The 21,901-nt window shown below is 45.2% G+C and overlaps 1 long non-coding RNA gene across 1 annotated transcript; it reads right to left on the bottom strand.

The window, feature by feature from the left end:
- Nucleotides 1-19,499: 19,499 nt before the first annotated feature.
- On the bottom strand, nt 19,500-21,855 carry LOC138925430 (uncharacterized). Its single transcript, XR_011441589.1, has 2 exons — nt 21,740-21,855; nt 19,500-21,623 (listed from the first exon to the last, which is right to left on the bottom strand). It is a non-coding gene; the product is annotated as an uncharacterized lncRNA (long non-coding RNA).
- Nucleotides 21,856-21,901: the final 46 nt, after the last annotated feature.

The raw sequence follows: 21,901 nt of genomic DNA, 5'->3' as shown, positions 1-21,901 counted from the left end.
GGATTTATACCAGGGATGCAGGGATGGTTCAACATCCACAAAGCAATCAATGTGATACACCACATTAACAAAATGAGGAATAAAAACCACATGATCATGTCAATAAATGCAGAGAAGCATTTGATAAGATCCAACATCTATTTATGATAAAAATTCTCAATAAAATGGGTATAGAAGGAACATACCCCAACATAATAAAGGTCACATATGACAAACCCACAGACAACATCTTACTCAATGGGAAAAAACTGAAAGCCATCCTTCTGAGAACAAGAATAAGACAAGGTTGCCCACTCTCACCACTCTTATTCAACACAGTACTGGAGGTTTTGGCCAGAACAATTAGGCAAGAAAAAGAAATAAAAGGTGTCCAAATTGGTATGCAAGAAGTGAAGCTCTCACTGTTTGCAGACGACATGATCTTATATATAGAAAACCCTAAAGAATCCATTGGAAAACTATTAGAAATAATCCAGAACTACAGCAAAGTTGCAGGGGACAAAATCAACTTACAAAAATCCGTTGCATTTCTACACTCTAATAATGAACTAACAGACAGAGAACTCAAGAACACAATCTCATTTACAATTGTAACAAAAAGAATAAAATATCTAGGAATAAATTTAACTAAGGACGTGAAAGACCTATACAATGAAAACTATAAGACACTATTGAAAGAAATCGATGATGACATAAATAAATGGAAAGAGATTCCATGCACATGGATTGGAAGAATAAACAAGTTTAAATTGTCCATCATACTTAAAGCAATCTACAGATTCAATGTAATCCCAATGAGAATCCCAATGACAGCCTTCATGGAAATAGAACAAAGAATCCTAAAATTCATATGGTGTAACAAAAGACTCTGAATATCTAAAGCAATCCTGAGAAAAAAGAACAAAGCTGGAGGCATCACAATCCCTGACTTCAAAATATGCTACAAAGCTATAGTCATCAAAACAGCATGAAACTGGTACAAAAACAGACACAGAGATCAATGGAACAGAATTGAAAGTCCAGAAATAAAACCACACATCTATGGACAGCTAATCTTCGACAAAGGAGCCAAGAACATAAGTGGGGAAAGGAAATTCTCTTCAACAAACAGTGTTGGGGAAACTGGACAGCCACATGCAAAAGAATGAAAGTAGGCCACTATCTTATGCCATAAACAGAAATTAGCTCAAAATGGATTAAAGCCTTGAAGGTAAGATGAGAAATCATAAAACTCATAGAAGAAAATACAGGCAGTACACTCTTGACATCAGTCTTAGCAGCATCTTTTTAAATACCATGTCTACTCAAGCAAGGGAAACAAAAAATAAACAAATGGGACTACAACAGGCTAAGGAGCTTCTGCAAGACAAAGGAAACCATGAACAAAATGAAAAGACAACCCACCAGCTGGGAAAAAATATTTACAAATCATATATCCAGAAGGAGTTAATCTCCAAAATACGTGAAGAACTCATATAACTCAACAACAACAAAAACAACCCAATCAAAAAATGGGCAGAGGATACGAATAGACATTTTTCCAAAGAAGATATACAGATGGCCAAGAGGCCCATGAAAAGATGTTCAACATCACTGATCATTAGGGAAATGCAAATCAAAACTACAATCAGGTATCACCTCACAGCTGTTAGAAGGGCTATAATCACCAAAACAAAAAATAACAAATGTTGGAGAGGATGTGGAGAAAAGCAAGCCTCATACACTGCTGGTGGGAATGCAAACTGGTGCAGCCACTATGGAAAACAGTAGGGAGATTTCTCAAAAAATTAAAAATAGAAATATCATATGACCCAGCTACCCCATTACTGGCTATTTATCCAAAGAACTTGAAATCAACAATTCAAAGAGACTTATGCAGCCCTATGTTCACTGCAGCATTATTTACAATAGCCAAGATGTGGAAGCAGCCCAAGTGCAGAATCGACTGGTGATTGGATAAAGAAGATGTTGCATATATACACAATGGAACATTACTCAACCATAAAAAGAGACAAAATAGCCCCATCTGCAACAACATGGATGGATCTTCAGGGTATTATGTTAAGTGAAATAAGCCAGACAGAGAAAGGCAAACACTGCATGATTTCACTCATATGTGGAAGATAAACAAACACAGACAAAGAGAACAGATTAGTGGTTACCAGGGTGAAGGAGGTTGGGGGGTGGGCAAAAGGAGTAAAGGGGCACATATATATGGTGACTGACAAATAATAATGTACACTTGAAATTTAACAATGTTATAAACTATTATGACCTCAATAAAATAATAAAAAGAAAAGTGAGAAGAAGAGGACTAACAATTTGAACAAAAAAATTGGCAAATGATACAACAGATCATTCACAAAAAAATAAATGCAGATGGCCCTTAACCACATGAAAGGATACTAAATTCCACTCATAATAAGAGAAATGCAAGTTAAAACTATCCTGCAATGCTATTTCATTTCTCATCTACCAGATTGGCAAATATTTGTAAATACGACAAGCACCATGATGAGGTTGAGGTCATATGGAACAGGTACTTTCATATGTTGCTGTTAAGAATGTAAAACAGGGGCCGCCCTGGTGGCCTAGTGGTTAAGTACAGCACACTCTGCTTGGGTGGCCCCGGTTTGGTTCCCAGGCGCTGACCTACACCACTTGTCCGTGGCTGCACTGTGGCAGGCAGCCCGAATATGAAATAGAGGAAGATTGGTGACAGATGTTAATTCAGGGCGAATCTTCCTCAGCAAGAAAAAAAAAAGAATGCAAACCAGCATGACCTCTAGGAAGGAGAATTTGCAATATGAAATCATATGAAATCACATATGCATTTACCCTTGACTCAGTAATCCCATGTCTAGAAATCTATCCCAAAGAGACATTGAAAAAAAGCAAACTGGTGTTTGTATCAGGCATAGTGGCATTATGTGTGACAGCAAAACATTGGAAACAACCCAAATGTCTATCAACAGGCTGAAGAAAATTAGATATGCACACTTTGTAAGTACTACGCATGCTGCTTCAGAAGCCACAAGGAAAGTCTCTAAGTACATTGTAAGATCTCTCAGCACATTGTTAGGTGGGAAAAAAATCATGGGGCAGAACAATGTTTACAGTATACTACCTTTGGGGCTTATCTTTTCAAAAAGAAACAATGGAAGGATAAAGAAAACTAATACAAATTGCTACCTGTGGACAAAGGAGTGAATGGGTGAAGGAAACAAGAACAGAAATTAGACTTCTTGAGATGGGCATTGTTTTATAGTTTTAACTTTGGGGCCATGTAAGTGTTTACATAACTAAAAAAACAAAATTATTAACAGGCATCCCTTTTTTCCTGGTTCCAGTCACCAAGCACAGTGCTGTGATAAACATCCTTACACATACGGCCTTACACGTTAGGCCTTTCACTTCCACGGGATTGATTCCTAAGAGAGGAAACACTGAAGAGGTCGGTGTTTTTAGCATTACATTATGGCACGGTCAAGCTACAGAAATGGAAAGAGAAGCACCATAAATCTAATGTATATCAAACAACTGGCAGAACCTCACAGAGAAAGAACGACTTTTGGTGGCTTTTCAATGCAGGATTTTGACTGTACCACACCTGACGGAATATGCTCTGAAGACTAGAAAGAACAACAAAATAATTGAAAACTGGTTACAGGAGCTGAAACTTGAAAGCGTGCCCACTGATCCAAGTTGGAACAATGTGAGCATTTGAAAGAATAATGAATGCAATGGGTTGAAATCCACAAAATGTAGAAAAACCATGAATTAATAATTATAGTTAAAAAAATTGGTCACCATTGAAGAGAATGAGGGCATTGTTTATCCTGTCTTTCCTGTGCAAACTGCATTCAGGGCAACCAAAAAGTTCAGGAGGGAAAGTTTGTTTGTGTAGAGGAGTTCCAGCGAATCATTTCGGAAGGAATGACAGAACTAGAAAACCATCATTTGTAACATCTAACGGAATAACGGCTCTAGGCTGCACCATCAGTCGATGTTCAAACCATTCGGTGAAAGGTTGGTAGGAAAACCTATCATGGAGTGATCAGACTGACACGCTCTGAACCCACTGGTCAAGATTAGCAGCCCCCCAGATCTGCATATGTGGATTATGTCTATATGAACACACGGGCCTAGGGAGTATATGCACATAGATAAGTGTGGGAAAGGACAACCTCAGGTTAGCAGCTTACCTGGGTGGGGAGTTTGGATGGGGCAGTCCCAATGCACAAAGCTCCTTGTGTCTCTGTGTGCATGAAGTGAGGCACGAAAGGAGGGTCACCAAAGCACTCATGGTGGCCTCGGCTCATAAAGCTCCCCCCGAGAAGCCTCCCATGCTCCCCAGCACAGCTTCACCCCTGGCGCCCCGGCTGTACAGACCACATGCGATCACGAGGGGTCACAATAGGAGGACAGGACGCTGATACAAATGGTTAATGCTCGGTGTAGACACGTTTTGGCAGGACTTTACTGCAAAGTCTGGTTCGCCAGGACCTGGCGCCACACACAGGCCCCAAGGAGAGGAAAATTCCAGCAGATCAACCCAGAGAAGGCCAGATGGGGACACTGGGATGGGATGCCAACTGGGTCAACTTCAAATGCCTCTTCAGCGCCTCTTGGGGATTATCCAAGTGTCCAGTAAACCGTGATGTAAGGGTGAATTCTTACCACACATGTCCCCAGTGGGTGAGTGTGCAGGCTGGAGAAGAGCGAGCAGAAGGGGAGCTGGGTGGGGCTGCTCCACCGAGCACTGTGTCTGGCTCGTGGTGGGCCCTCGAAGATGAGTGACTCTGAATCTGAGAAAAACGTCAGAGGGAGGGGTGGTAAGTGGGATGAGGAGCTGCTTCAGAAACGGGGAAAAGGCCAAAGGAACACTTTGGGTGAGCCACCATTTTATAGACAGCAGTGTATGCCTTCCATCGCGTGGGTGTGCCGGCCCATCACAGAGAAAACAGAGGAGGGGACAGCTAGCACGTGCCGTCTCAGGACGATGACTTGGGAATTGTGAGCCAAAATTAGGTTTTAATGTAACATTCATACACTTTGGTTCAATGCGGCAAAAGCAGATACGGGCTGAGGTAAATGTTGAGTTCCTGTAGCTAACTTGTCGTGTGAACCTTAAAAAAAAGTACACACACAGGGAAAATGAAGGACAGTAAAGTATGTGAAAGCTCTCCTGAAAAATGATCAGAAGGAGTAGTAAGAATTTTTAAAGTAAAAAGAAATTTTAAGATTTAATTTTTTATTGTGTTCAAACATAAATCACATAAAACTTACCATTTTAACCATTGCTATGGGTACAGTTCGGTGGCATTAAGTGCATTTACACTGTTGTGTAACCATCACCACCATCCGTCTCCAGAACTTTTTCCATCTTCTCCGACGGAAACTCTGTGCCCGTTAAGGACTAACTCCCCATCCTCCTCCCCCCGGTCCCTGGCGACACCATTCTATTTAAGATTTCACTTTAAGATTTAAAACAAAGTAAATACCAGTGAATTAACTTTTTTGGCACCTATTCTTATGAACTAGGGTTCCTTTGTATTGCAGGAATTTTATCATTTTAAATGGGAATTCCTCAGAGGAATAAATCTGCAGTGTGTCTCTCTGTGCATGGGTGGAGAGGGCACCCATCCTGAATGGGTGGTGCCGCTCCCTTGTGTTCATGGACAGGCAAGACAGTGTTCAGGGAGAGCTGTCCAAGGCACTGTGTGCCACCCAGCAGACTACAGAGATCTGAGATGAGCTGGTGAGAGTCCTCCTGAGTTGATGAAAGGCCAGTGGCAGGGGGCACACTTGTGTCCTGCAGGTGGTGCCAGGCATTGCCTTAATGTGACCCTTCACTGCCCGGGTCTGTTGCACCAAGAGATGGCTCCACACAAAGGTCTCAAGCTGAGAAAATACTGACCACAGATGTTCCCATCAGTGATTCTCAGCTGGGTGAGTGCTGGTTGGAGCTTTTTCTGACTGTATGTGTGCCCTTTTTCCTCCCAAGATCCATGAGCAGCCATTGAGGATCATGTTTTTTCATAGAGCCTCAAGGTGCCTGAGGGGAGAGCCACACCCGTCAGGTGCACTGGGGCAGCAAGGTAATTGAGAACCAGCACATGAGCGCTGGCAGTTGACTTTAAAACCTCTAGACACGTGGCTTCCCAAGGCTCTAGGAGAATTAGAAGGCCAGTAAACCTACCTGTGCCAGCTACTGATATTGATCCCAAGGACACACTCCCATCTCTCTCAAAGATCCCCCTGTTGTCCTGGCCAGGAAATGGGATGTGGAATACTTGCCCATGAGGAAAATGGGCTACAGCAGCGCTTGGTCCCTCTTCCCTGACAAGCCCTCTGTTTGGTGGGAGTCTTCTGAAACGACTTGAGATTACTGCACATTCCAAGATATTAAGCTTAAGACTATTAAAAAAAAAAAAAAGCCGTAGGTTGTGAAAATTTCCATTTGTCCTACATGCATTTTTCAAAATTTTTTCTCTCCTCTTAATAACATCCTTTTGTACTAACTTCTAGGAAAACAACTCCAGAGAGGTATAAAGCAGTGTTTCTCAAACTTTCAAGTGTATATGAGTCGCTCGGAGATCTTGTTAAAATGCAGATTCTGATTCAGGAGGTGCAGGGTAGGGCCTGAGAGGCTGCATTTTAAACAAATTCCCAGGTAGAACCACTAAAGAATTTGCAGGGCCCCACGCAAAATGAAAAGGCAAGGCCCTTTGTTTAAAAATTATTAAGAATTTTGAGTTGATGAAAGCAGAGCATTAAACCTGTGGGCGACCCTTCTAAGCGCAGAGTCCTTCTGAGTGGGGGCCCTGTGGGACTGTCAGGTCACACACCCACAAGGCCGGCGCTGCTCCCAGGTGATGCTGACGGCGACTAAAGGAGCGAGACCCCAAAGCTGGGCTATTGCAGGGAAGTCCTGCTCCACTGCCAGGCTTCAGAGTCTAGGTCCACAATATGGTGGCTCTGACTCGAATTCCGTCAAGAGGAGTTGGTTCCTCAAGCACCAAAAACCTCTCATTGTGAGGTGGTGCAGAAAGGAGACGCCGCGTATATCCATCCAGAGACAGTCCGGATGTGTTTAGGCCTGTCTTCAGCATTTAGTGATTTGGTGACATGGTAAATATGTACACACTTCAACAACTAAGGGCACTGGACAAGTGCCTCTTGGCGCCTTCCACTTTTCACCCGGGGAAAGAAACTAGTGTGAATAAGAACCCTGGTGCTTTGCTACATGTCAATCTCTAAATTCAAGCCAGCTATGCTATTTTAGATAGAAGAAATTTAATTTAAGTGAATACGAAATCATGCCTGAAGGAACAAGAGCGCAGAGCGAGAGGAAGCAGGGCGGGCTAGGAGACCTGATGAGGCATCTCCGCGCTTCTCCGAGGCACTGAAAGGTGAAATAATTAACCTTTGGAAAGCCTGCGAGGCGACTTGGTATTTTCCTACCCTGCCGAGGCTGAAAGGTTAATTAGTTTGCCCCATGTGTGAGAACCAGGCCTAAAACGGAGACACGCTGGCCAGACGCCCCAAGCTCCCACTGCCTGAGCAGGCGTCGGATGGGCGGGCGCCGGCTTCAAGGGGGTCACCTGCCTGCAGGAGCAGAGCTCAGAGAGGCTCCCATTCCACAGCTTCCCCGCTTTGTCCCCCAGGCCACCCCCAAGGGCCACCCAAGGGAGCCTCTGTGGCGTTCTGCCAGGTGTACCTTCTGGGCCCTGCCCCCGGGGCCCATCTGTCCTGTTGCTGCTGACTTCACTTGGTGCCCCTCTGGGGCTGGCTGTGGTCTTGTCGGGGTTGTCACCCTCCCTCATAGACACAGAAATTTTGAGAGGATGTGGCTATATACCAGAGATGTGGCCTCGTCCTCCAGGCCAGCTGGCTCAGTGACATGGCGACCGTGCCAGGATGGTCCTCTCCCTCGGAAGGAGGCTCCAGAGGTGAGCGAATCTGTCAGAACGTGTTTGTCTGTGAGTAATTAGTGCTCTGGTTTTCAGGTTAGTGGTAAATGGGGTACTTGAGTCCTTCCCTCCCCCAGAGTTGGAGAAAGAACTCTCCATTTTCTCCTCTTGTCCTTCAGCCACTGTGATTTTCCACTCTGGCTGCACCAGAGAATCACCCAGGGTGCTTTAAAAAGTACAAATGTAGGTTCCACCCCCAGGCCCATTAAATCAGACTCTCTCGGGTGAGCCCCTGGCATCAGCTGTTTTAATACTCCCTGTGCCGCCGGGGAAACACGCCCACAGCCCTGATAACGCGGAGCCCCTCACAGCTGCTGTTCCAATCCCAGCTGTCCCACAGAACTCTTTAGGCCTTGTTGCAATTACCCTTCATTTCCCAGAGTGGCTATTCTAAGCTGCTGTCACTTCCTCATGCCTCCTAATCCGCCTTGACCTCTGACCCTCCCAGCCCTAGGCCACTGAGTGCCATCCAGACATCCACATCACCCGGCCCCTGCCAGCTGCCCCAATGCTGTGCTTTGGTTTCTGGAGCATCACAGAGACCTACTCAGGGCTCAAGTCAAGGCCAACCCTGCATGCTCCTCATAACGCCCGTCCCTCCACTTCATCCTTCCGGGATGAGGTCTCCAGCCTAAACAGACACACACCTTTCCCCTCATTCTCTGACAGTGTGAACATTGCCACATGCCTGGCCCCAGGGTTGTCATCACCTCACTGTCTGCAGGAATGCTGAAGCTGTGTTTACTTGAAGAACACAAAGAACCTCCAGGGATGGGCGTTGGCCTCACTCCCTTTTGCCACTGGTACCCACTGCTCTTTCTCCATCTCAGGTGTGGGCGTGTGCACATTGTAGCTGTCCGAGGGGATGAGAGTTGTCGCTAGGGTGCTTGTTTCCAGCCTCCTGCTGACAGCCTCCAGACCCCTGGCATTGCCTGCCAGTATAGTTCATCCCTGGGTTCCATGGCTTTGTGCATCACTGCTGGTGACGCCTGCATGAACCAGTACAAGTTCTGGGAGCAATAGCCAGTTCATGGTGCAGACTCATTGCAGATGAGCCCTGACACGTAAGTGATCAATTTAGGAATCACCCATCCAAGAACGCAACAAGGGCACTGCAATGGCTGGACCGCCTAGCTCCCCACAGCGTTCCCTGCAGCTGTTCTGAGAGTTATCAGGGTATTGTCACAGGAGTCCCTTGCAAAGACTCTGTTATGAGCTGAATTGTGTCCACCACAAAATTCCTATGTCCAAGTCCTAACCCTCAGTACTTCAGAGCGTGACCTTCCGTGGAAATAGGGTCATTACAGATGTAATTAGTGAAGATGAGGTCACACTGCATTAGGGTGGGCCCTAAATCTAACACAGCTAGTGTCCTCATAAGAAGAGGGAAACTTGTACACGGAGACACAGACTCGCAAAGAGACAATAAAGGTAGAGACTGGAGTGAGGCAGCTGCCAGACAAGGAACGCCAAGGATTGCTGGGAGCCGCCAGAAGCTAGAAGAGGTTAGGATGGATCCTCCCCTACGGGTTTCAGAGGGAGCGAGACTCCGGCATCTGATTTCAGATTTCTGGACTCCAGAACTGTGAGGGAATGCATTTCGGTTCTTCTAAGCCAGCTGGTTTGTGGTACTCTGCGAAGGCAGCTCCCGGAACCGACAAGAGGTAACCCAGGCCCTTTCACAGCCTCTCCTCCGAGTGAATTTCTAGGGGTTAGAACGCTTTCACATGTTAACAACCTAAACCCAGTCTAATGGGTTTGAGCAACAAAGGGGATTTATTCTATGTCTCACGTTGCTTGATAAAAATAGATCCACACTCAGACAGTACTCATCAGATGGGTATATGAGCCCAGAGAATTATACAGGGTACATGTGTTAACTGGGCGGGGGGCAGCTTTATAGTCTCAGAAGACTCTGCCTTTCCTCTAAACGTGTGCATTCAGCTTACTTCACGGTTTTCCTAGAACAAAACAGTTCTTTACGTTTGTGTATTGGAAGTGGATTTTGTATTGGAGTCAGCCTCAAAAACAACATACTGGGTTTAGCCTCTTGAGACAAAAGGTCTCCCAGCAGGCTTTAGAATCCAGTATGTCCTACCAAGACTTCAAAACTCTTAGAGCTGAGTTACAGCTAGGGCATCCGGTGCGTGTGCGTGTGTGTGTGTGTATGTGTGTGTGTGACAGTTTAATAAGCCTTTAGTAGAATAGCCTGGAATTTTGCCCTCAAACAGTAATTTTCCAATTCCTTTTCCGATTTATTTCTTGAGCATTGTCACCGAGATCTGTGCAGGTGGAAAAGCAGCTGGAGTCAGAGCGTTGCTCAACATGAGCTCACCGCAGAGCCATAAAAATGACAAATTCTCATGAGTGCAGACACCGGATATCCCAGCCTGCACACACTGGTGCTGTTGGAGGGAGAACCACAGACGTTGGCTTGAGCTTTTCCACCCGGGAACAAAAGCCACAGAGTCTTGGACGCTTAGCTCCTGTGGGCATGTGTTACATGCTAATCGATGCTTTTGCCAACCAGGAGTGTGCTGTTTTGAGCAGTTGCACATCTATAGGAAATAATAAAGTGATTCATTTTTATGTTGAAAACTTCAATATTTAACATACATTCTATCAATATTGCCCTTTCCCCCCAGCTCTTGCCTCTAATGTTTAATTGTAATGTATTGTAGTTGCAACAAGTCGAATCAATTGAGACTGAAAAATGAGATGTAAAACAAGAAAAAGGAAAAACATATTCTTTGTGGTCAATATTAATCTTGCAAAGGATTTTTTTCTGTAAGGAAGCCTGCCAAGAGCGGAGAAGACAATGAGGATGGAAAGTGATTCACTGAGTCAGCGGCTTCAGAGAGGTCAGAAGGAGACAGAACTGGCTCTTGGATTTGGCAAAGAGAAGAGAGTCAAGAGGTTCTCTGGAGGCCTCCAGAAACGCATCCTGTGAGACTCAGAAAGAGGAGTGTGGGGTGGTCAGGAGGATGGGGTTGGGCGCCATGCTGCTTAGGGAGGGGCCCTCCCAACCTCCTATGACATGATCCCCACCCTCCCACACTTTGGCTCCCAGCAGGGCGCCTTCCCTTTCCTGGATTAGTTCTTACCCAAGACATAACAGTCAATGTTCCCTTTAAGTCAACAACCTCTCCAAGACCTGACTATTCTTGACCTGCTACACTTCTGCTTGGGTTGTCCCAGAAGTGACCTTTCTTTCAGAGTCAGGAAAACTGTGTGGAACCTCCTCAGAAAGAAGAGTGGACCTGTGGGGTCACTCACCTGGGACCCTGGGCACTTAGTTCGTCAGACTAAGAAAGCTGAGGCCAGAAGATGCTATTACAACAAAATCTCCTTAGACTTTCTCAAACAATCATGCCCTGGAATTATGCCAAGTATTTTGTAATCCCTTTGTGCCACCACTTCTCGACTTCCAAGAAAATCTCAGTAAAGAAGAAGGAAGTGGGGCCGGCCCGGTGGCGCAGCGGTTAAGTTCATACATTCCACTTTGCAGTGGCCCGGCATCAGCTGGTTCGAATCCCGGGTGCAGACATGGCACCCCTTGGCAAGCCATGCTGTGGTAGGCGTCCTACATATAAAGTAGAGGAAGATGGGCACGGATGTTAGCTCAGGGCCAGACTTCCTCAGCAAAAAAGAGGACTGGCAGTAGTTAACTCAGGGCTAATCTTCCTCAAAAACAAAAAAAGAAGGAAGTCATTTATGTATCCATTTGACCTTTGTTATTTGTCACATGCCTGCTATAGGCTGTACTATTGGTCGTATCTGGGACACTTAATGAAGACAGACAAGTTTCTACTCTCATGAACTTACAACCTAAAGAAGGAATGGTGAACAAAGAAATAAGATCATTTCAGATATTGACAGAGGATGTGAAAAAATTAAAAAGCAGTGATGGACTACAGGGTGATTTTGAAGGGGCCACTTTAGTTTGGGTGGTTAGGAAGACCTTTCTGAGGATGTGACATCTGAGCCAAAATTAGAACATACAAGCAGGCAGACATGAGAACATCTAAGGAAGAGCGTTAGGCGGGGGCAGAACTACTACACTGGATCTAAATGGGGATATGCCTGCTTGTTCAGCGGGAAGGAAGCCAGTGTGACATCACTAGTGACTCTCAACAGGGGTGATTTTTGCCCCCAGGGGAATATTTGGCAATGTCTGGAGACATTTTTGTTGCCACAGGTGTGAAGGATGCTCCTAGCAGCTGGTGGGGGCGGCCAGAGATGCCTCTAAACATCCCACGATGCACAGAACAGCCACAGAAAATGAAGAATTATCTGGACCAAAATGTCACTGGTGCTGAGGTAGAGGGTGTGAATGAGGATGGGGAGGTTGGCGGGGAGGATGTGTAGGCCCTCAGCAGGAGCTTGGGTTTCATTCTAGAGTGATGGAAGGCTACTGGAGACTTCTTCTCAGGAGACTGGCACGGTCTTCTACATTTTAAATGACGGTTCTAATTCAAAATTGATGGGGGTGACAACACAATGGAACCTTGTGAAGAAGCTCAGATGAGAGATGATGGCAGCTTAGACAAGCAGGGGAGATTGATAGAGTGGATGGTTTGGGATATGTTTTCAAAATGAAACAGAACTGATGAATTGGCTGTGTGGAGTGGTGAGGAAGAGAGGAATCAAGGATGATTCCTGGGATTTTGGCTGAAGCAACTGGATGGTTACTTGTAACGTTTTTGCAATGAGAAAGACTAAGAGAGGATTTGTTTGGGGTGGAAAACCAGAAGTTTTTCTGGACAGGATGAGTTTCTGACACTTATTAAATATCCACAGGCAGACAATATCCATCCAGCAGACAACGGCCTATCACCATATGGAAGGTATTTAAAGCAGCAAAATACATTAAAATCCACCAGCGTGTGTCATTTATATTAGATGACTTCAACAACAATACTAAATGCAGCATCAAAGGAAAAATTTTCCCTCTTGCTGTTTGCATAGAAAAAGTTGGTTAAGCCCTAATAATATATGGTTTTTAGAAGAATAATTTTTCTTAAAGAGGCAGGACAATGTGATCTAAGAAGATGTTGATAAATCCAGAAGATCCAGCAGAAGCATTTAAGAATTAGGGCTCAGAGAATTTGAACTTCTTGTTGGCATCCCAGCTTCATGTGAAACACTTGTTCCTCTGGTGAGGATGCTGTTACCCCACTTCTCCATAGGCCACCTCCCAAACATCCTCTAAGGACCACGGTAGAAAGTGCCCCTCTGTGAAGCTGTCTCTCTTCTTGACTTGGCTGGCTGCTCTTTTCTGTGCATTTGAGACACTTGAAATTAAGCCCTTCCCGTGAGCCAGGCCTGTGCTAGTGACTAAGGTCATATACATCCTCTCATTGAATCCTATGACTGTGTACTATGAACTCCATTTTGCAGACCACGCAACTAAAGCACTGGGAGGTTACATTGCCAAGGTCACCCAGCTAATCAGAGGCAGAACCAGCATTTGAACTCAGGGCTGTCTGCTCCAGAACTCCTGCTCCTATTATTTTTTTCAATGACTTTCTCTTCCACCGGACTGTGAAGTCCTTGAGGGACAAAATATGCCAAGCTGGGTTCACGGTGAACGTCAGGTGTCCTAGGTTTGCAAAGTACCACAAATCTGGAAGTGGTGGTAACATTTAAAATCCAACCATGAAAACACAAGTACAAATTTCAGTCTTTAGGATTTACAACCCGGGCCATGGAAATCTGCTATCAGCCTCCAGCAAGGAAAGGAACATTTTGGAGAGAGGAAAAAATATAATCTTGATTTTCCTTCTCAAAGCTGAGATGTTGAACTCTTTAAAAATCAGCCCAAAGCTTTATCAGAATATTCTATTTACTGAACTTCCTTTCTTCTTCCATAAAGAAAAATATACTTACATTACTTTTGCCTTTTGTGTCAGGTGTTTTGGCCACATTCTTCTACACCACAGAGAGTTACAGATTAGTTCCCCACCTCTTGCGCCAACTGTTCATAACTTTTAATAAGATAATAGCAAAGATGTTTGCTGCAGTGTTATTTACAATAACAAAAAGCTAGAAACCATCCAAATGACCACCGTTACTGACACATTTGATCAAATTATGGTACATTCACCTGACAAAATATTACCAGCTTTTAAAAATGTTTACTAAGAATTTTTACTAACAAGAGAAGATGCTCAAAACATAATGGAAATAAAAGGATATTGAATATAGCATAATCACAATTATGTACTAAAAAACAGTGCTTGGAAAAAGATTGGAAGGAAATAAAAGTGTTAATGTGTTAATGAGATCATGGGTCATCTTTCTCCTCATTAACTTTCCTATATTTTCCAACTTTATATGTGCATTATTTTATAGTCAGAAAAAAGCATTATCGGTAATATTTTAAAATGTGCCCATGGCTTCTGGGGTGAGAGAAGACTTTGATCCATTTCCAGCACCTTTGTAAAGATGGTTAGTCACATGTAGTGCTAAATAGTAAGAGTACCAATTAAAAAGCCAACAAGGTCTTGGTGTTTGCGAAGTTGGTGCATTTTTTTATACACAAAAATATGTTGGAAACTTATAATGTGCCAGGCTCAGGGCAAGCCCCTGAGATTCAGATATTAGTAAGGCAAGGTCTCTCCTTCAAGGAGCTTACAAGATGAGAGGTACCCACTTAAAATCTTGGGATGAGAAAAGAATGTGTAAACAAGGGTGGACCCAAATCTTTGAAGATGAATACTTTCCTTTTGTCACCATTTTTAAACCCTTCTAGGGATTTAAACAATCAACCAACCAAATATGAAAGAATGATAACCCAAATGGGGTCCCAAATATTTTTTGCACACCTGTCCCCTACCTTCTGAAGGTCTGGCTGTAACACCCCCCACCCCTCTGCAATACACTCCACAAGAAGGTCATGGAACACACCAGAACTTTCCCGAATATGGGTTGTGCTCAAGCTTGACCTCAGAGTTATATTTCCTCCTTCTACAAAAAAGCAGCTCTCTTATCCCTAAATTGCACTGTACTCAACAGATCTTTCCTTCTGCAGTCATGAGACGTCTCCAACGCTCTGTAATCTGTTTTGCAACATCCTGGATCCTCCCCAAGTACAGACCAATCCCCCCACACATTTGCCATCCTGGGGAGTCTCCCTTTCCCTGGACTTCACTGGGGCGGCGAGGTCACAATTCCGTCATTAGCGACAGATCCACCGACACCAAAAACCCAAGGCCCTCTTCCTTTTCTTTTTAAGTTAAATTTTGCAAAATCACATCCATCTAGAATGAAAACATCTTAAACTACTCAAAGTGCTGACTTAGTCCTTGAAGCGCTCCCCGTGAAACACGCAGTTAAATGCATGGAAAACTGTGCAACTCGCCCTAAACTCAAGCTCCTGTTTCATTAAGGATTAATCAGGGGGATTAATCTACTACCATAGTGCTGTCCTGGGAGAAGTGAACCACCGAGCTGGACACAACCCAAGGTTGCAGTGTCCACAGCCTTCCGTTACAAACCGAGGTCCACAGGGCCCAGGGGACTTGCCCAGATTCCCACAGTTGCGTCAGAGCCGGCAGGAACCCGGGCACCTATTCTCATGGACAGCTCTGTCCCAGGGGTTGTGAACCCTCCCCTCTCAGTGGAAACAGAGCTGGAGTCTACAGTGTGGGGTGTGTGGAGGTGTGTTAATACATCTCATACATGTACCACATGGTGAAGATTGTCAAAACCAAGAAATGGTTAAAAAATGATGATGAGACAATTTTGGAGCCAGCCAGCCTGGGTACAAAGCCCAGCTTTGATACTTCCCAGCGGTGGCCTTGGGCTGATTCTGGAACCCTCTAAGCCTCAGCTTCTTCTGGTATAAATGAGGTTTAGAATAGTCTTCAGCTCCCGTGCTGCTGTCAAGATTAAGCCAATCACTATAGGTAAAGCAGGGTGTGAATGTTAACTCTTGCAATGTTCAGGATGCAGACAAACGTAAAGGGAAGTTCCGCTCTTTTTTCCCCAACCCTGTGTTCCTCCGGTCCGTCCTATAGGCTGAACACCTGCACCTGTGGAGACTGCAGCGTTCCCCACCCCTCCTCCTCAGCCGGCAGAGGACAGACAGGGACCTCTTCACGAGGCTTTGTGCTGGTGGCACTGTTGTCCTTCTCATGCTAGCTTTCTCCATGTACCTTCCCCCGAGGGGTCTGGCCACAGGTCTTAGTGGAAGCTTACTCAATCAGGCCACATCTATTTCATTTGCTGAGAAGAGTCCTACTCACTGAGAAATCACCCAAAGGGTGCCTGTTCCAATTTGTCTTTGGCTCAGTGAAGGACAGCAAAGTAGTGAGCTCCCTGCTGCCCACCCTCTGTGGTGACGGTGGCAGAGATTCATTAAAGGTGTAAGTCAGCTAATCATCCAGACTGCAGTTTCCATTTGTTTTTGGATAATTTACTTGATATTTATTGATCATGGAGTATGTGAAATGGCCTGTGCTGGGCCCAAGAGGCAATTTAAAAGAGACACGCAGTGAAATGCCTAACCACGGTCAAAACCATTCACAGGCAATTCATAAACAGACCCTGGAGCACCAGGTGAAGCCAAGAGTGTGTGGGTGGGGGGCCTAGCTTAACAGGACATTTTCCACAGCTCCAAAGAACTGTATTTATTAAGTTGAAGCATAAGAAACTGTGGCTATGCAACCAATTTTTAGTCTGCCACAACAACAACTGAAAACGGTTCCGTCTCATACCTGGACCAAGGCTGGGTCAAGTTCCAGCAGCTAAGGTCACTCATTCAGAAAGGGAGGTATCCTCTGCGGCCATGTGAGACTGTAGCTCCCCACGCTGTCTCTCAGCTACGCCAATAACCGAATTAAAACAAGGGATATTAATCAACCCAAGGAGGAAATTAATATTTTGCTGGCAGTCTGCACCTTATCCTTAGTTGTGCTTATTACTCTGTCAGAGAGAGAGAGAGATCTCCACATCAGCTGGCTGACTTCAATTTCTTCATGTGTCATGACCCTGCGGTAAAACCACTGCAAAACAAAAGGGAAATAAATGAATTCAGGTGTCAAAGATACCCTGAACAAGACTGGATTCCAGTCCCGTGTTAGGAAGCTTTTTCCTCATCCTCTCAAATCCCGGCTCCAGGGCAGGAAGCGGGCGACGCACACACCCCTTTGGCTGAGCTGACGGTGGCTGACAATACAGCCAATCTGTGGGTAGTCTCTTGGGTAGTGACAATGACAGTCCTAGACTTTTGATGATTTTCCTCCTTCCACCCCTGCCAACACACCTCAGTCTCTGGGGCTTGTGGAAGAGTGACTACCTGTACATTAAGGATGAGTCTCTATGCTGCTCAAAAGCCACCTAAGCCAGTCCCAACTCAGGTGTAGACAGCACTGGGCTCCTCACTCCTCAGTCCCAGCCATAAATTTTGAACCAGAAAGCTGGACACCAAGTCTGACAGTGTGAGAGGACTTACAGTGTTTCCGAATATTTCGAATCTGGGCTAGACTGGTGTTTTCATTCATTACTGGGCAGACATTTACGGTGCATTTGTTGTGTGACTCTAACCCTCTTTTAAAACGTGGTTTGTTATTCATCTCTGTGGTCCTCTCATTGCACTCCACCCATCCCAGCACTTCTGCAGAGAGTCGGTGCTCAACTTACTCCTGTAGGTGCTCAACAACTTATGGAGGGGGTCGAGGAGCCTCTATCCTTGGAGCTCCAGCAGGAAGAAACAAAAAGCCACTCAGCAGAGGGACATAGTTTGATTCTGCCTACAAGTGGGCACTTGGTGAACTCTCGAGATCATTTCCGCCCTAAGATGCTCAGACTAGATTGAGATGGAGAGGAAAGGCCGTGCTCTCCAGTCACACTGGTGTGCTTTCCTGGTAATAGAGAAGGAACAAGGACAAAACCCAACCCCACTGTCATCCAAAGAATATCACGATGAGATTTAAATTTGAAAAGTGAAGGACTCATAAAAATGTTTACATGAAATTGATGTGCAAATTATATGCAGACAGCATTGTAATACATGCTGAATGAAGTTTCTAGGAAAAAAATCCTAACGGGTTTTGCCTGTGAGAGATGGTGGTTTCAGCTCCTGAGGAAAAAGTCCAGCTGATTGTGCTTAGGGTAGCAGGGATGTGACACACCTTTCAACAAGCTATTTTTAACCTACCGAAATACTCTAGGAAAAGGAATATTCGAGTAGTTCTCAAAATGTATTATAGATCATAAATAAATAAAAGACTCTATTTTGTGTGCATGACTTATTCCTGGCTTACAGGGCAATTTCTATTAAGTGGAAAACTGGTTTAAGAACCTCCAAATGTTAACTGTGGAGCATTTTTCTTAAAGACTGAGCAAAGCAAATGACCTATAAATCAGTTCGAGAAAAGCCAACATCTGGAGGCGCAACATTTGGGAGATTCATCTCAGTTGCCATTTCAACTTTCTTTCAATAGATAAGGTTAGTAATTAGGGGAAGGCACAGTTTATTGGCATAAGACCTAAAAAATAGTAACGGCGAGAAAGTACTTGAAATTTCCGTTTGAAGTCGGTTTTCGTTCCACGTCTTTAGAAAAAAGAGAGGAATGACATTGGGAACAGTTCTAGTCATAAGCAGATGGAAGAAAATTCTCCAAGTATTCTGCTGTTCCCCCTTTGAACAGGATAGGACACTGTGTTTCTGATTTAGAATAAAATGAAGGGACTACTGAACTGGAGCCCAACAAAAACAGTGCTTGTCCAGGGCACTTAAATTTAGGGCAGGGGACAGCATGGCCTGCCACTTGACCACACAGCCCAGAAAACGGAAGGTGGCCTCAGGGACTCCCTTGCCCATTTCCTCCTGTCAAGTGTTCAACCTTAGTCTTCTAGAAGGGAGGGGACAATATGTGGGCCACAGTCCACCCTGATGCTGGCTCAGGCCCTGACCTCTCGAGGTCGGCACAGCCACCACTGCACCCACGCCCCACTGCATTCGAGGTCCCAGGTGGTGACCCAGAGCCCAACACAGTGGTGACGCTAGGGTGGCGTTTCCTAGACGTGCTGAGCAAACGGACGTGGTGAACCGGTGGGTATGGTGGTGGTGGAGCCTGTTTCCTATCATTAGCCTGAAGTTTGTCTGCTAGCTGGAGTTGCTGCTTTCATTACGGATCAGGGCAACGGGTCTGCCAAACTAAGTCTGAACTTGGTTGCAATTTTGGGCCTGGGAGGAAGAGCCCTTAGAGCCATCTCTCACATCCGCAGCAATAGGAATCTGCTCATGACAGATGAATGACAACCGTGGAATAAAAAAGTTTGCATAGATTCATTTGCATCAAACATAGGTTGGGGGATGAAGTGAAAGAAAAATGAAATTCAACGGCAATGAGAAAAGCCTATTTTCTCTATCATTACCTCATCCTCTCCCTCCTGGAACAATCCAACAGATGTTTCTCTCAGAGTTTGTAATTTAAAAAGGTACTTTTGCTGTGTTCCCAATTATTTTCTTTCTGACCACCCTTAGTTCTTCGATTACAACAATGACAACAATACTTGCACTTACATAAGGCTTTACTGTCTACAGATTACTTCAAATACATCACCTGGTTTGATCATTGGGGAGGTAGGTACAGCAGATTCCACAGCGCCCATACTTTACAGAAAGTCTATCTCCTGATGTGTCAGGGTTAATTCAGAATGCCTTCTGACGGGTGTGCACATGGGCATTAGCACGATCAAATGGGAGTTATCTTATTCTCCCCACCGAGCACGCCAGCAATGAGCTGACCCTCAGATGTTATCCCATAAGACCTAAAGCACATTATGTACTTTTATTTATCTTTCACCATGGGCAATGGGAATTGGATGGATGTTGGAGACTGACTTCCTCTCTCCCAGGTCAATGCTATGACTCTGGTGACATCTCTTGATATGTCCGCATGTCAATTTCCCATGGAAAAACAGTGTCCATCACAGGCGCCAGTTGTCATCAACTGAACCACCCTACAAAGCAGACCTCCACAGGTGCAATAACAACATGGTTTAATGTTGTTTCTCTGCCTATTTAACAGTGCTTGGGATTGCTGTCACGTGTCTAGGAAAAGAATGAGTAACTTAAACTTTGCTTGTTCTGGAAGAGTGGAGGAAGGATAAAGATAAAGAAAGAACGCGAGTTAAGACCACTTCTTCCCAAAGTCTAATCTTACCAGCAGGTGGTGCTGTGACAAAAGCAATCAAGAGAAACCAAGTCAGACAGGTTGGGTGTCTGGGCTCCAGAGACTGGCCCTGGTGTCCTCTTCAAAGCCAGTATTCCATGGACACACACGTGGCTGGTCCAACACCAAAAACCCTCTAGGGTTCTCAATCAGGAGCTTTGAGTCTAGTAGCAAAGCTGTGGGCCTCCTCAGAGCTTCCCACCTTCTGCTCCAACCGCTTCCTCCTTCTTCCCCAACCCTCTCCCGATTACCAGGCTTTCCAGCAGGAAAAAGGGAATGTAGCAAGCGGGAATGCCCTTTTCCCTCATACCCACCCTAGAGATCCCATGGCTTTGGGGATCTTCAAATACGAAGCACTGTCATTTAGTCTGTGAGCAGTTCTAAATATAGTATTAGATGCTACCTTGATGAGTAGAAGTGAAAGGAAATGACTCCTCAGGAAATAACTGGGAGGCTCCCAAGCAAGAGCCAGGAGACCTGTTAGTATGTCTCTGCCTCTGTGGCCACCTAACATGGGCTCATCTGTTATCTTTCCATCCACATGCCTATTAGTTCAAGCTCCCAAAGGCAAAGTTTTATCCTGTATCTCCACAGTATCTTTAAGCAGTATGTGCTCAATGTGACTCAATGATACAGTAAACAGAAGCAAACACTGACTGAACCGTGGACTGAGGAAACACCAACACCAAGCCTGTGCCTGTTCTCCCACATCAGCCACAACAGTTAGTAAATGAGATAAACCTCCACATGAGACTTGCTGGTCCCAGCGGCTGCCCCTGGCATAAGGAGCTGCCGTGGGACCCGTCATGGAATTCTCAAATGGCTGCTGCCTCAGTTGACCACACTCAGGGCAGCAAGTGTTGACCCCTCCGGAAGGGAGCTGCGGTGGAAGAGGGACCCACCCTGATAGTCTGGGTATGCCCCACTCAGGCAACAGGTGAACCCATCTCCCAGGAGATTTAAGAACTGAGGAAGTCAGAGAACCAGCCCAGATCTTCTGCAGTGAATAAAGCACTACTGTTGTAAAAACCCAGAGCTTTCCAAGTCTGCTCCAATCCAACCGAGCAGGGCAAAGACTGAGGAAGGCAAGGTGCTGGTGAGTGCGGATGGGCGCAAGGATCCTGAGATGGTTCTGTTTCTGGTCTAGAGCAGAGAACGCTGGGCTTGGGCAGTCTAGTCCTTTGGTCTCTGGGTCTCTTCCTGGGCTGAGATGAGCTCAATCTTCTTTCATGGCCTTAGTGGTTTTCAAAGAGCACGGTGTTTAAGTAGCCTGACACAGAATGAAGTATGGACATAACCAAGGCAAGCTCAGTCTACTGATCTGGCCACTCAGTGAAGGGACAGATAGCCCGTCGCCAAGTCTACAAGAAATACTAATTGCTCTGTCCTGTCATTGAACTAGGCAGGTACTACTTGAGGGCAGACCTGAAGAAAGAAGACAGCTCTACCGGGAAGTTGGTTCCTGTGGGATAGAGAAGACCAACAGCATCTTCAACACACGGTTCACAAGATGCAGGGTGGGGTGAGGTGGGCACTACAGTCTGTAAATGGGGACTGTTCAAATAACGGTCTACTAACCTGTTCATGTGATGGAGGGGCCCTGAGAGAACTGGAGACAAACGGGCTTGTGGGGGAGAAGTCTTCTAGGGATCTCCTCTGTGCAACCTCCACCTAGTCCCCTTTTAATGGCTCCCCTACATAATAATAACAAGAAATAGAAAGGCTGTAAGATCAGCTACT

This window comes from Equus caballus, chromosome 8 (assembly GCF_041296265.1).
Source record: "Equus caballus isolate H_3958 breed thoroughbred chromosome 8, TB-T2T, whole genome shotgun sequence".
Taxonomy (NCBI): Eukaryota; Metazoa; Chordata; class Mammalia; order Perissodactyla; family Equidae; genus Equus; species Equus caballus.
The sequence above is the reverse complement of the archived record's forward strand: the minus strand, read 5'-3'. Positions and strand labels throughout refer to the sequence as shown.